This window comes from Ochotona princeps, chromosome 12 (genome assembly GCF_030435755.1).
Source record: "Ochotona princeps isolate mOchPri1 chromosome 12, mOchPri1.hap1, whole genome shotgun sequence".
Lineage (NCBI taxonomy): Eukaryota > Metazoa > Chordata > Mammalia > Lagomorpha > Ochotonidae > Ochotona > Ochotona princeps.
Genome location: NC_080843.1, coordinates 57264975 through 57279100, shown reverse-complemented (window position 1 = coordinate 57279100; position 14126 = coordinate 57264975).

The following is a 14126-nucleotide window of genomic DNA, read 5'->3' as shown; positions in this document are numbered from 1 at the left end:
TTCACCTTATACCCCTGTCACAGTCAGTCACATCACCTGTGGTCTTCATGGTACTCATCAACTTCTAAAGGGTTCAGGTGCCTACTGTCTGTCTTACTCCACTGGAGTTTGAAAAAAGGAAATTTCTGTACACAGTATCTTGAAACCTCAGAATGTTGGAATGCATTTAATTATACTCTATAGGGAAATTTTTTTTAAACCTCGTTATGTCAAAGCTACATATAAGGTACTTCAAATATCTTTATTTGTCCCTTTGATCAGTCACGATCATTTAAAATACAAAATTGTGTTCCATGTTCTTGTCAACTACAAACGAAATCTCTGCCAACCATAGGGAGTCAAATTTTAAACACATTTTTATTGAATACCTTTCAAAAAATGTTTAATCTTAAAGTTCAGCCTTTATAATGTATTTTAACATTATTTACATGTCTAGGAGACATACACATCTTTTTTGGTTAATATCAAAGGAGCTCAGTTGATTTTTTTTAGCTTTTTCATGGTTCACAGGTTCCTATTTCAAAACTGTAAATAAAAATTAACTGAAAATATGGAAATGTTCAGGGTAAACTCATCTAGTGAATGAAATTGCAATAATGAAAGGAAAGGCATGTGAGGAAACTAGGCAATAGTCTGTCTTTGATTTATTGCTGTAAGGGAAAGAAAAAATATTGATGATTCAATAATTTCAAAACCCTTCATCAATTTTAAAGTATTTAACGAAAAAAACAATTCAGCCTGTAGGAAATATACTGGAATAGACCTCTCCATCAGAGAAACTTGAAAACAAGGCTGAATGGAATCCCATGGCGGGATTCACTTTGAATACAGGAAGCTTGCTGTTCCTTTGAGTATTGGTTGTCCTAATAGACTGCATTGGATCCCCTCCAAAAATTATAACTCTGTCCTGATGTCACATTCTGGTGAATGTGACCTTATTTGGAAATATGGTCTTGTAGTTAGAATTAAGTTTGATTCTAATCTGGTTATTAGAGGATCCTAGGTTTGTGAGGAGCCCCCAAATCAATAATTTGTGTCCTTGTGAGAAAAAAAAAGAGATTTGAGACATGCAGACATCGACAAGAATATCCAGATGAAAAGACTGTGTACCAACTGAGACAAAGTGATAGCTCTACAAATTCAGTAAGGTTAAGGATTACTGCTAACCACCAGAAGCTCAGAAAACATCTTGCAAACACGTTGATGTGGACTTCTGACCTGAGAACTATGACATTTTATTATCATAACGTACCTGGCTTGTGGTAATTTGTTACATCAGCTCTAGGAAACACACATAGTAGTCCCCTTTTATAAGCAGGAGATCCCCCAGTAGATGCATAAAACCACAGTAGTACCAAACTGTGCTATATATGCTATATGACTTTCCTATATGCATGTATGTATGATGACAGTAAGAACCTTTACCTTGAGCCCGGCTCGGTAGATCAGCAGCTAAAGTCCTCGCCTTGCATGTGCCAGGATCCCATATGGGCACCAGTTCAAATCTTGGCAAACCCGCTTCCCATGCAGCTCCCTGCTTGTAACCTGGGAAAGCAGTCAAGGATGGCCCAATGCTTTGCCACGCTGCACCTGCGTGGAAAACCTGCAGGAGGTTCCTGACTCCTGACTTCGGATCGGCTCAACTCTGGCTATTGGGGTCACTTGGGGTGTGAATCATTGGACAGAAGATATTCTTCTCTGTATATCTGACTTTGCAATACAAATAAATAAATCTTAAAAAAAATAACTTTCACCTTTTCATTGAAAGAAATGAGTTTATAGCTTCTTTTGGCATATGTAAGTTATCAGCATTGCCATTTTTGTGTTTTGGTGCTATGATACTGTGGCAGCTGAGCTGATAATTGAGTTTGTTGCCAAGTGACTAATGGGATTGCAACATATACAGCCTGGGCATACTGGACAAAGAGATGATTGCATCCCAGGTGGAATGCCATGAAACCATGCTGCAATATTCAGAATGGTGTGCAATTTCAAACTTACAAATTATTTATTTGTGAAATTTTTATTTCATAATTTCAGACTATGGCTCACTGTGAATAACTGATGCTGCAGAAAGTAAGCCTATGGATCGGGAGAGGAACACCATATGTTCCTACCATATACCATTTGTAAACAGGTTTCCTTTGTGTCTGCGGAAGATGCCTTATTACGTTTCAGGCCACTGTGGGGCGCTGTAATCTACATCTTTGGAAAACAGTCTTCGAATAGAAGTTTCTGAAAGGCTCTGTTGCATTACAGTGTTTACTTTGAGGAATAACAGTGACGACTTTAAAATTCAGAAAAAAAGAATTGAGCCACCCTGGCATCCACTGAAAACTCAACTTTTTCATCCAATAACACTTAACATTCTTGAGGGGAAAAAACAATTATTTAGGTAAAAACTTGCTCCCTTGGAAAAGAAGGCAAATTTTCTTTAGAGTGATTGCTTGTGGTAGCTATTCTTTATTCAGAGATTCTATGATATTTTTATTTTAGCATGTAATACATGAAAATTTACTTTCAAATTGCCAATAAAGAATTAAAGTAGAAGGGGAACCAGAGAGATAGAGCGTGTTCTCGTGTGTTTATCTGCAACATTCACTAAGGGCTTTGGCTATAACGTTAGGTTTATGATATACAGATGACATATAGAAATAATTCTATTTAAAATTTATTTCACCTTTTATAATTTAGTGGGTTTGTTATGACTCAGTCATTTGAATACAGAAGTTTACAAATCTTTTTTACAATTACTTCACTCATAATCATTGTGTCAATTCCACCTAAATGTCTTGTAAATTTACTTAATTTGCTGTCAATGCTTTCAAGTTCTTGTTGCATTTCTGACTGGTTTCTCAGCTTTACTATCTATTTGTTCCAATCGTAATACCTTCATGCTGCTTCCAGGCTTTGTTTATTCCTCCCTAAAATAAATCTCATCTTGTGAATTTAAGTCCCTGGGCATAATATGAAAGACCTTTTGTTCTTGCACCTGTCTCATTTTCCAGTCATTTTCGCCATTCACTCAACTCTCACTCCAAGCCTGTCTGGGCAGATGTTAGTTGTTTCCTACTAAATATACGACCTTTCTTGTTTTGTTATTGTTAAAACTCAAATTTATTTGGGGACATCAGGATTCTCAGCTTAGGAAGAAAATACATTTCTGATTCTGTCTTCTAGCAAGGATAGTTACCTGACAGAATTCTAAACAATGAGCTGTATGAAACTGCCTGTTAGGAGGCTGGAGGGAGAGGTTTTTTTTTTTTTTTTTTCTTGAAATATTGCTCCAGTTTCTCTTTCTAGTTCCTTTTCTTTGGCTCAGCGGACTGAAGTCTGGGGTCAGGACAGGCTGTTCCTACATAAGGGTGCATAAGGGTGAAAGCTACTAGCTGAGGAGCCCGAGGCTGTGTCTACAGCAGGGTGTTGCTGCACCATCCCTTAGCTGCCTGTCTTGGGGCCTCTTGGTTGTGTGAGAGAAATCAAGCCCCATTTGGTCACCCCACTGAGTCACATTCCCTCTCCTTATAACCAGTAGATACACACATTGAGAATACGTATCATTTATCTTTTCTTGGAATCAGTCTGTGCTACCAATCTTCTGTTGCTTATCAGACTTCTTTCATGACCCGAGAAATGGCTGCATGTTACTCAGGACAAAATTGAAAATCTCTGAAAATCCGACTTTCAAGTGGATAAATGAATCTCTACAGTAGTGCAGGTTAAGTACCATAGCTATATGAATATTATGTTAAACAACTAATGAGAAGCAGTCTGAAAAAGGGGCAATGTTTTATGACAGCAAAAATCTTTGCACTGCTTTTCCATGATTAGATAGGATTTTGAACAGTAGAAATTAAGATGCCAGAGGGATCATAAGAATAAAACACCTGGAACATGCTCGGAGAGTAGTAAGAACCAAGGTAGGAAAAAGCAGTTAAAAGTAATAAAACAATTCATGGAGATAACGAAGAAGATCTGAAATAGAATGAAAACAAAAAGTGGAATTAACTGTAGGAAAGCAGAAGTCTGGGTATACAACAAAGCTGGCACTGATTGGTGAACAAGAAAGAGAGAGAGAGGGAGTAAAAGCAGTTGCAAAACTGAAGTTTTTCTGAACTAGAGTCTCCTGGGCAGCTCTGTAGATCTGCCCTCCTGTGCTTTTTCTGGGTTGTACATTATTCCGTTTTGGTTCAGAGAAGTTTGGATTCTTTATCCAGAAGAAGAAACTGAGAGTTAAGTTCTGTCTTCAAGACAGGAAAGTGAGCCAAGAAGAGAATGAGTAGCAAGACCAGAAAAGCAGTCTGTATCTTAGCCAGATCTTGTCCATACATGCAGCTATGAAATATCAAAAGAATAAAACTGTGGTGTATCTCTGAAGCCCTGGAAAAAAGAAAGTGGTAGAACATTTATGCCTGGGAATAAATGCATGTGTGAACTGACTTTCACAAGAATATCACACAGTGCTTAAGCACCAGAATTCTACAGGAAGAAGAACCATATATCCATAATTGACACCAGCCAGCCTCAATTTCTTCATTCATAAACTATGAGTAAAAATGCACCTATCCACAGTGGAGGGAGGAAATTAGCACAGTGTCTCTCATGTGTAGTTGTTTGCTGGTTCATTTGTTGATTGCAAGATTCTCAAGAAAAATTGAACTGGACCTGAATTTCAAGGTTTTTTTTCTTCTTTTTTTGTAATTATTTTATTTTGACAATCTTTACATAGTTGATTAGAACACAAAGGGTTAAGGGCTACAGGAAAGTGGGTAAGAACCATTGTTTCCACATTATTACTCTTTTTTTTTTTTCTGTATCTGGGGTAAGTGGGAAGAAAAAGGGAGAAGCCCCACCCAGCCTCCTGCCCATCCTGGGTCTTCAATGTGGGACATGCTCCAAGGCTTCTGCTCAAGTGGTTTTGATAGTTCAGCAGTTCTGAATTGCTGTCAGTGTTATCATTTCAAGCATGATGAAATGTCTCCAGAATCCACTGACTGACATATTTGACTTTAGAGTCTCCATTTGCCCAGATTTTCACTGCCAACACATGGCTGGGATAATTGATCGATTTATTCTGTCCTCTGTCCTCTGTTGTGTTACGACGTGTCCTCTGCAGGTTCCAATGGTCTGTCATATCCTCCATGTGCATCGGGATATGCCGTCCATTGTCCTCAGAGACTCAGCTTGACACTTGCACTCCATGGTCAGACCATGGAACCTGCACTTCTCTTCATGGTTACGGTTCTGAGTCTGGCAGTTCGATTGGAGTGATCGAAAGAAACTTCACCTGAAGTGATCCTAGCCCTGCTTCTTGTGTGTTTGCCAGTACAGGGTCTGGCACAGTCTGTCGCCTCAATCAGCTTATGCACATGCTGGTAGTTGCAATTGCTGGGTCAATTCTGTATCCAGCCCTGTCTTCCATATGAACCAATGGGTTTTGCAGTCCAGCCTGATTCTGCCTACCACACCCTCGGCCCTCACACAAACCAGTGGTAGCTGCAGCCTAATTGGAGCAATCCACAATAACCCCACCAGGCCTGCCTGCTGCACTGGTTCCCGTGCTTGCCAGTATGTACGGCAGACTTGTCCAGTCTGTCTCACATCCTATTAAGCTCTCATACATGTCAATGGGCATTAAAGCCTAGTTCAACCCAACCGGCACCGCCCCCCCCCCCCCCCCATGCAGCCCACACAAATTCTACAGAGAGAAGGAGAGACAAGGTCTTCCATCCATTGGTCCGCTTCCCAAATGTTCCTAATGGCAAAAGCTGGGCTGCTCTGAAGTCAGGAACCAGGAGCTTTTTCCGGGTCTCTCATGTGGATTCAGGGTCCCAAACACTTGGGCTGTGTTTTGTTGCTTTTCCAGGTGAAAGCAGAGGACTGGATTGTAAGTGGAGCAGTGAGAGTACAAACCAGCACCCGTATGGGGTGTAAGCTCCACAGGGAGGAGGATTAGTCTATTTGATCACTGTACTTTTCTATCAAAACATGATCTCTGGTCACAAATTTTACTAAAATTTGTGCTTATGCATTAAAATCAGCACGTCCTTGAAATTTCTGATGAGAGATCTAATATTCTCTTGAGGATCTTATTTCTCAAAGAGCATTTAACAGCTTTGCTAAGATTGTGCAATTTAAGCAAAATCACAAATGTTTGGCCAAACAGAAGTTATCTACTTATGTCTCTTACTCTGGGACACATAGAGATATTGATCAAGACAAGGTTACCAACTAGACAAGTGGAAGAATATTATAGACCTTAAAAACTACAGTTTGGGAACTACAGATTCACATAGCTCTGATTCAGTATTTGAAAGAAGGCAGGGACTGTGGGAGCTTGTTTGAACAGCATTGATATGACAAATCGTTTGTCTGTTGGAGCCAAAAACGGGCTGCATGGCCGGGGCCATGTGATTGATGAAAGATGAAGAATATTATATATATATGTGTGTGTGTGTTTGTGTGTCCATAAATCAAGAGTCCACTAACTACTTCATGTGCATCTTAGGTCTCTGGCCTGCTATAATTAACTGCTCCAGAAGCTCAGAGTTAAAAGGTCAAGATAACCTAGACTCATGTTCCCAGGGAGCAGCTTGAGCAGCTTGAATGTGAGTCCTGCTTCCCTAAAGGCTCCTCAACTTCATTTTTGAAAAGCTCTTTTAAAAATTATGTTAGTACTTTAAAGAAAAAAAAAGTTTAATTTTTTTGGAAAGTCAGATATACACAGAGGTGGAGAGACAGGAAGGAAGATCTCTGTCCATTGATTCACCCTCTCTCCCAAGCTGTCGCAACAGCCAGAGCTGTCTGATCTGAAGCCAGGAACCCAGAGCCTCTTCTGGGTCTCCTACCTGGGTGCAGGGTCCCAAGGCAATGGGCCATCCTTGACTGTTTTCCCAGGCCACAAGCAGGGAGCTGGATGGGAAGCAGGTTTGCCAGGATTAGACCCGGTGCCCATATGGGATCACCGGTGTGTGTGAGGTGAGGACATTAACTGCTAGCCTAACATGCCGGGACCGGTGCTTTTTCTTTTATTTCCATAACCTCCTTATTTTTTTCAGCTTCTATTTGAGTTAGGTGTGGCCATATCATAAAAACTAGTCCATGATAGGAAACGTAGGTGTCACTGTCAGTCCTGGCTCATTTAGATTTTCCAAATGCGGTCCTCTGTGTTGTTCCTTTTTTTATTGTCATTATGCAGAGATGAAGGGAAGAAATTCTTATATATTACAGTCTTTATATTCATTTTCACGACACTGTTTCATAAGCACAGGGATTCTCCATTCCACACTCCATACCCCCTGCCCCATTTTCCCTCATATATTACGATAGCATAGCCCTTCAGCAACAGTCACAAGTCCATCATTCTGCTACTTAAGTGTATTACAGCATTATAGGCATAGGCAATGGTAGAATAATCTAATATCCTATTGTTAGAGAGAATGTGTGTCATTTTGCATTTGAGATTGGCTTATTTCACTGAGCATAATGGCCTGCAGTTGGGACCATTTAGTTGCAAATGGTAGAAATTCATTCTTTTTAATGGCTGAGTAGCATTCCACAGAGTAGGTATACTGCAGGTTGTTTCCATGTCTTTGTTATTGTGGATTGTGCTGCTATAATTACACAGTTGCACATCACTTTCTCATATGCAGATTTCAATTTCTGTATATCCTAGGAGTGGGATAACTAGGTCATATAGTAGATCAGTTTTCAGTTTTCAGTTGGCACTCTCCATACTGATTTCCACAGTGGCTGCACCAGCCTGCACTCCCACCAGCTGTGCAGTAGGGTACCTTTCTCCACATCCACGCCAGTAGGTATTGTTAGTAGATTTCTCAATGTAGGCAATTCTTAGATGGAACCTCAGTGTACTTTTATTTATATTTTCCTAATAGCTAGGGGGCATGAACATTTTTCATTTGTCTCCTAGCCATTTAAATTTGTTCTTTTGAAAAGTGCCTACGTATTTCCCTTGCCCATTTCTTCACAGGGTTGTTTGTTTTGGTGTGACTCAGTTTCTAAAGCTTTTTGTAAATTCCAGATATTAGTCCTCTGTCTGTTGTGTACTGTGCAAAAACTTTCTCCCATTCTGTTAGTTGCTTCATTGCTTTAATAAACCTAACTAAAAATATGGAAGACCTCTTTGATGAAAACTATAAAACATTAAAAAAATAAATAGAAGAAGGCAGTAAAGATGGAAAATTTTATTATGTTTCTGGATCAATAGAAGTAAGAATCAAAATGCTCATATTACCAAAAATAATATACAAATTCAGTATCATCTCAATCAAAATCCTAGCACATTCTTCTAAGAAATAGCAAAGATAATGCAAAAATTATTCTGGAAACACGAGAGACCATGAACACCTAAAGCTATCTTGAAGAAAAAGAAAATAAAGCTGGAGGAATCACAATTGCAGGTCTCAAGACATCTACAAGGCAGTGGTGATCAGAACAGTCTGGTACTGGTACTGGTACAGAAACAGAGAAGATAAATGGCACAGATTAGCAACTCCCAGAAGGGACCTCAAACATATGCAGCCAACTAATCTTCAATAAGAAAACTGAGAATAATCCAGAAAAGCAGTTTGGTCTCTGCAGCAAACACTGTTGGGACAAATAGAAAGTAGCCTGCATAAATAAGACACTAGACCCCACCTGTCACCTTATACAAAAATCAGGTATAAGTAGGTCAGAGATCTAAATCTGCAGCAAGAAACCATCAAACTCTTAGCGGAAAACATAACAAGCACTCTTGAGGATGCACACATAGGTGAAGACTTAGAAAAGCACAGGAAGTCAATGCTAAAATAAACAAATGGGACTACATCACACCAAGAAGTTTTTGTATAACAAAGGAAATGATTAACAAAGTGAAGAAGGAAAAACAATGTTTACCTACTTCTTGTTTTAGGCATTGGCAGGAGTCCTGGAAATTAAACTGATAGTAAGACAGGGAGAAGGATGCACGTGAATTCAGATAAGTTTTATGTGATAACAGAGGCTTCATAAGAAAATAAAGACTCCGTGAAAAGGTGGTCTAAGGCATGATGGAGAGTGGAGAGCTGTGGGAAATATGGTAAGACAAATGAATAGGAGCTGAGTGATAAACATGGGGGAGCTCACCAAGATTTGGTCCTTCAGATTCTACTCAGGAACTTAACTTCTGTCTTTCGGGAAAGACACCGCTCTTCTTGGAGTACAGGAAGTATACTCAACACACGGATCTAATAATCTGCTCCAGGAAAGCTGCCAAAGTTCTTCCTATACCTGCCATTTTTCAAATTTCTTAGATTTAGAAATATAAAATATGTCATGGTGCCACATTTTTGGTATATTATGTTCTAAACCACATCACAATGAAGCAGCATGACCTTGAAGATCATCCCTTGAAATGGCAGAGACAAAGCATGAAAGGAGCCAAGGACGGGCCCGGCGGCGTGGCCTAGCGGCTAAAGTCCTCGCCTTGAACACCCCAGGATCCCATATGGGTGCCGGTTCTAATCCCGGCAGCTCCACTTCCCATCCAGCTTCCTGCTTGTGGCCTGGGAAAGCAGTTGAAGACGGAAAGCAGTTGAGAGCTGGATGGGAAGCAGGATCGCTGGGATTAGACCCGGTGCCCATATGGGATCCCAGCACGTTCAAGGCGAGGACCTTAACCACTATGCTATGGCACCAGGCCCGGAATGTATCTACTTATACAATGAAATTCTGTATAGAGATTGCAGAAACATTTTCAATGGCAATATTATAAAAAAAATTTAAGATACCAATGTTTTTTTTAAAACATGACCTAAAACTAAAGAGGTCCTTGAGATGATGAATTAACGTGATTGCTTTTTGAAACTCAATTTCTAGTAACTAATATTCAAAAGTACCAAACAGTGGCTGTGGCAACTCAAAGCCTCCCCTTTAGATAAGTTCTTATGAAATGTGATCATTCCTAAATTGGGACGTAAGGGGAATGAGAGATGTAGTAGAATATTTGGTCAGAAAGTGTGAGGCACATGAAAGAGGATTGAAGTACAAGGATAATCAATAGGGAAGCCAAACCTTGATTCATTCTTGTATTCTTTATTGACATTGTTTATAACAAAAGCTTTCTATATTTCACAGGATTCTATCAATTGGGTATAGCATATTGCTCATCTCTTTAAATAAATGAAAGGAATGTCTCCAGATGTGGAACAGGTGATTGATTTCCACATAGCAGATTATTGGTATTGGAAATGAATTAATACATGGTCAGAAGCACATTGCTTTTACAGAGTTTCAGTTGTAAGCAAGCTATCATCTCTGGAAAACATGATTAATCATCAAATATTGAAATAGAAATAATGCATTTTATATTATACAGTTTTTCATAAACTAAAACAGGCTAAGGCCTTTTAACCTGCAAGGTCAGCGTGATAGCTTTTCAGATAACAGTTTATCAGCTGCTGGATACCAATACTGCTGAAGGACTGAATCATCTCTGACAATCCAGATGGATGTGGACTGACATGGTGGCTCAAAAGGCTAATACATAGCCTGAAGAACTGGCTTCCCATATGGGCACCGGCTTGCATCCCAGCTGCTGCACTTCTAATCCAGCTCTCTGCTTATGGACTAGTAAAGTAGTAGAAGATGGCTCAATGCCTTGGACGCCTGCACTCATGTGGGAGACCTGGAAGAAGGACCTGTCTCTTGGGTTTAGATGGTTTCAGCTGTGGTCATTTGGGGAATGAATCAGTGGATGGAAGATCTCTCTCTCTCTTTCTGTGTAATCTGCATAGTAAATAAAAATAAATCTTTTTTAAAAGGTTAAAAAACTGACTTAACCTCCTCTGAGACAACTAATCTGTTTTAATTTTACCTGCCCCAGAAGTTTCTGTCAAGGTCAAGCAAACGGTAACACATTGCAATACACATGACTTGAGTTTGGACTGTTTCTTTTCTTTCTGAGGCAGTTTGAAAGATCTGTCATGAGATCAGAGCAGAGTCGGCACCCTGAGGGGTGCAGGCTGAATCCGGTGTGAAGGTGTATTCCGTGGGCCTACACAGTGTCATCGTTTCTCTCTGGAAAGGACATAAGAAACTCTGCCTTGAGTTTTTCTCAGGGCATAGAAAAATTTTCATCGTTGATTGGTATCCTTTCTGTGGGTGTCCAAGTAAGGAGGACGTTCCTGTGGATTCTTTCTCTTTTATTATGGATTATTATTTATGGATTCTGTCTGCTTCTTTTGGCATTCTAGTTCATGGCTGCTTTAAAGAAGCAGGTCAGAAATTGGTGATACTAAGAAGCAGGAGATTAATAATAATGTGAAGAGCTACAAGATGAATCTTTGTTCTAGAGAAAAAAGCAAATCAGTAGCACTGTTGCCACTTTGACAAATTATCTTTGGTCACAACAGATTTAATCATGAGCAGCAGGTGAACAGAAAGACAAAATCTAATGAAAGATCTCAAATATCTTGTCTTTGTTGGGTTTCCTCTAATGAGCTAGATAAGGAGCACTAAATCAAAGAAATGCTATTCATTTTGCACAGATGCATTTATCTCCTTTAGGCAATAATACAAAACTGGAAACTGTATAATTTCCATCTTTCAATTTGTTGACTAATTTTCACTGATAATGTTGGCAAAGAAGACTTGAATAGGCATTTTACAAAAAAAAGTCTCTTCTGATTATGCTAAACACATGATAAGATGTTTAAAACTGTAGTGAAATTTCTGTATAAATTCACCAAGGTGGCTAAAAAACTTTTTTTTTAAATTATCAGTTTTTGAGGATATAGAAAAATGAAACCTTTGTGTATTGCTGGTGGGATTGTAATGATTCAGGGTGCCATGGAACGTATGCCAGCTACTCAATACATTACATATAACATCACCACAAGACAGCAATTCCATATCTGGATAAACTTGTAAAACAGTTGCAAGTGTGAGTATGTGCAGATATTTGTACACCTATATTCACTGCAGAAAGTATATGGGGCATCTTCTAAAGGGAGACAAATGTGAACCCCCAAAGAAAAAATGGCTTAAAAAATGGTTTAAAACATCTACCTTATATTAACACTGGTATTTAGGGTAAGAAAATAGTTTATAAAGAAAAAAGAAGTTTCTTGTAAAGGCCCTCTGTTCATAGAAAGCCTGAGCTGCCCTGATCCCTTTCACTGCCCTTTAACAAAGGAACAAATAGCAACTGAATCAGTACTAGGTGAAGGCGAGGGTGATTAGTATATGACTGATTATAAGATTTAAAAAAGAATCTACAATATATGCCTTTATAAATTCCTTTCATTTACAAGCTTTTCTTTTAATTCTGTATTCTTGCTATTTTAAGTAATATTGGTTTAGGTTTAGTGAAAATTGATTTTGGATATAAGTAAACCGCATGTGCTGCCAGCCGTGGAGTTCCTGACGTCAGCCGGGTGACTGCAGCTTTGAATGAATAATGGTTTACTGAAACTGTTTTCTCTGAAGTAAAATAATAATAATAATAATGTTTTTTAGAATTGTTTTTGTAACCATTCTTTTAACCATGAAGTAAAAATGGAACAATTGGATGTTGTGCAAAAGCTTGTGATGATTTCAGTATAGATAAAGAAGGCAGCTTTTCTGAGTTGTCCATTATGAGCATCATGCCGTAGTGGTCCATGGCTCCTCCTTCCTGTCTTCTTGCCAATCCACGCACCCTTTGCAAGCTCTCAAGTCAGCCAGAGCTGGTCTTTGGCAAGGGACTTGGGTATTTGAGCCATCACTTACTGCTTTGTGGGGTGCACATTTGTAGGAAGCTAGATTGGAAGCAGAGCGGGTGGAACTTGAACCAAATACTGCAATATGGCTGTAGACGTTCCAGGTGGTGTCTTAACTGCTGCACTGCAATGTCCACTCAAAAAAGCAACCTGCTATGCTTTTATCAGGGTGACCTAGGCTAAGTCTGAGGAATTCAGCTTCCTTCCTAGTACCTCAGCTGTCCCCTGCTAACCCAGACTTTACTGTTGTTTCCTTGTATTAAATAGCCCAGTCAGAGACCATGGAGAATTGTACAGATTTTGTAATACAGATGTGAAAAATGACATGTGTCATTGGTCATTGTAGCCTATATTGCATTCTCCAGAACCCAGTCATTTGGTTTCATGATTCCATTAAGTACAGTCCACTGACTACTAACGATTTATTAGCCAGACATTTTTGAAGTACAGAAAGGAATTTGCTCATGGGCCCTCCTTGAATGAGGAAATGGAATTATGACTGGGTGCTGCCAGAAGACCTTTGAAATAGAAATCATAAGCCAGCAAAAACTTTCTGAGTTATTTCCCAAAAGGTATCTCCAAATACATCCCAACGTAGGGATCTCCAAATATGTTCCAACATAGGAAAAAAGAAGAAAATCAAACAATGGTGTTAAAAACCAGAGATATTTTGTTTAAGATTTATTTGTTTGAAATGGAGAGTTATAGAGAAAGAGGAAAGGGAATACAAAGGGAGAAGGGGGGAGGGAAGGAGAGTGAGAAAGAGAGGGAGAAAGAAGAAGGGTAAGAGGAAAGACAGAGAGAGGCAGAGAGAGAGAGAGAGAGACAGAGAGAGAGACAGAGAGAGAAATCTTCCATCTTCTAGTTCATGCCTGAAATGACCACAATGCCCAGAGTTGGGTCAGAGTAAAGCCAGAAGTCAGAAGCTTCATCTGGGCTAACCACACAAGCATCAGAAACCCAACCAAGTTTTTGAAAGTTTTGAAGTGAGAAGACGGCACAAGCACATGGGTTATTTTCTGCTGCTTTTCCAGGTCATTAATAGGGAACAGCTGCAACTTGGACTTGCACCAGCACTATGGGTGGCAGCTTAAAGCACTTAATGCCACACTCCATCCCCCAAAGGGTTTTAGTCGATACTGTTTTATTGTTTTCTCCTTTTAGGTATTTTTAGTGGTGGATAAAAGAAACATAATGTGCATTCCTTCTTAACTGATCTGTAGCCTCTTAAGATCCTTAAAACTTGTTTCTTCACTCCTTTAAAGGAATAAAAACAAAATTATTTCTAGTCTGCAGAAGGGTCTTACTCCTTTCTCTGGCACAATCAAATGTAGGTTTTTCCACAGGTAAAAGTGGTGGAGTGGCCTGTTAAACTTAACCAAAGAA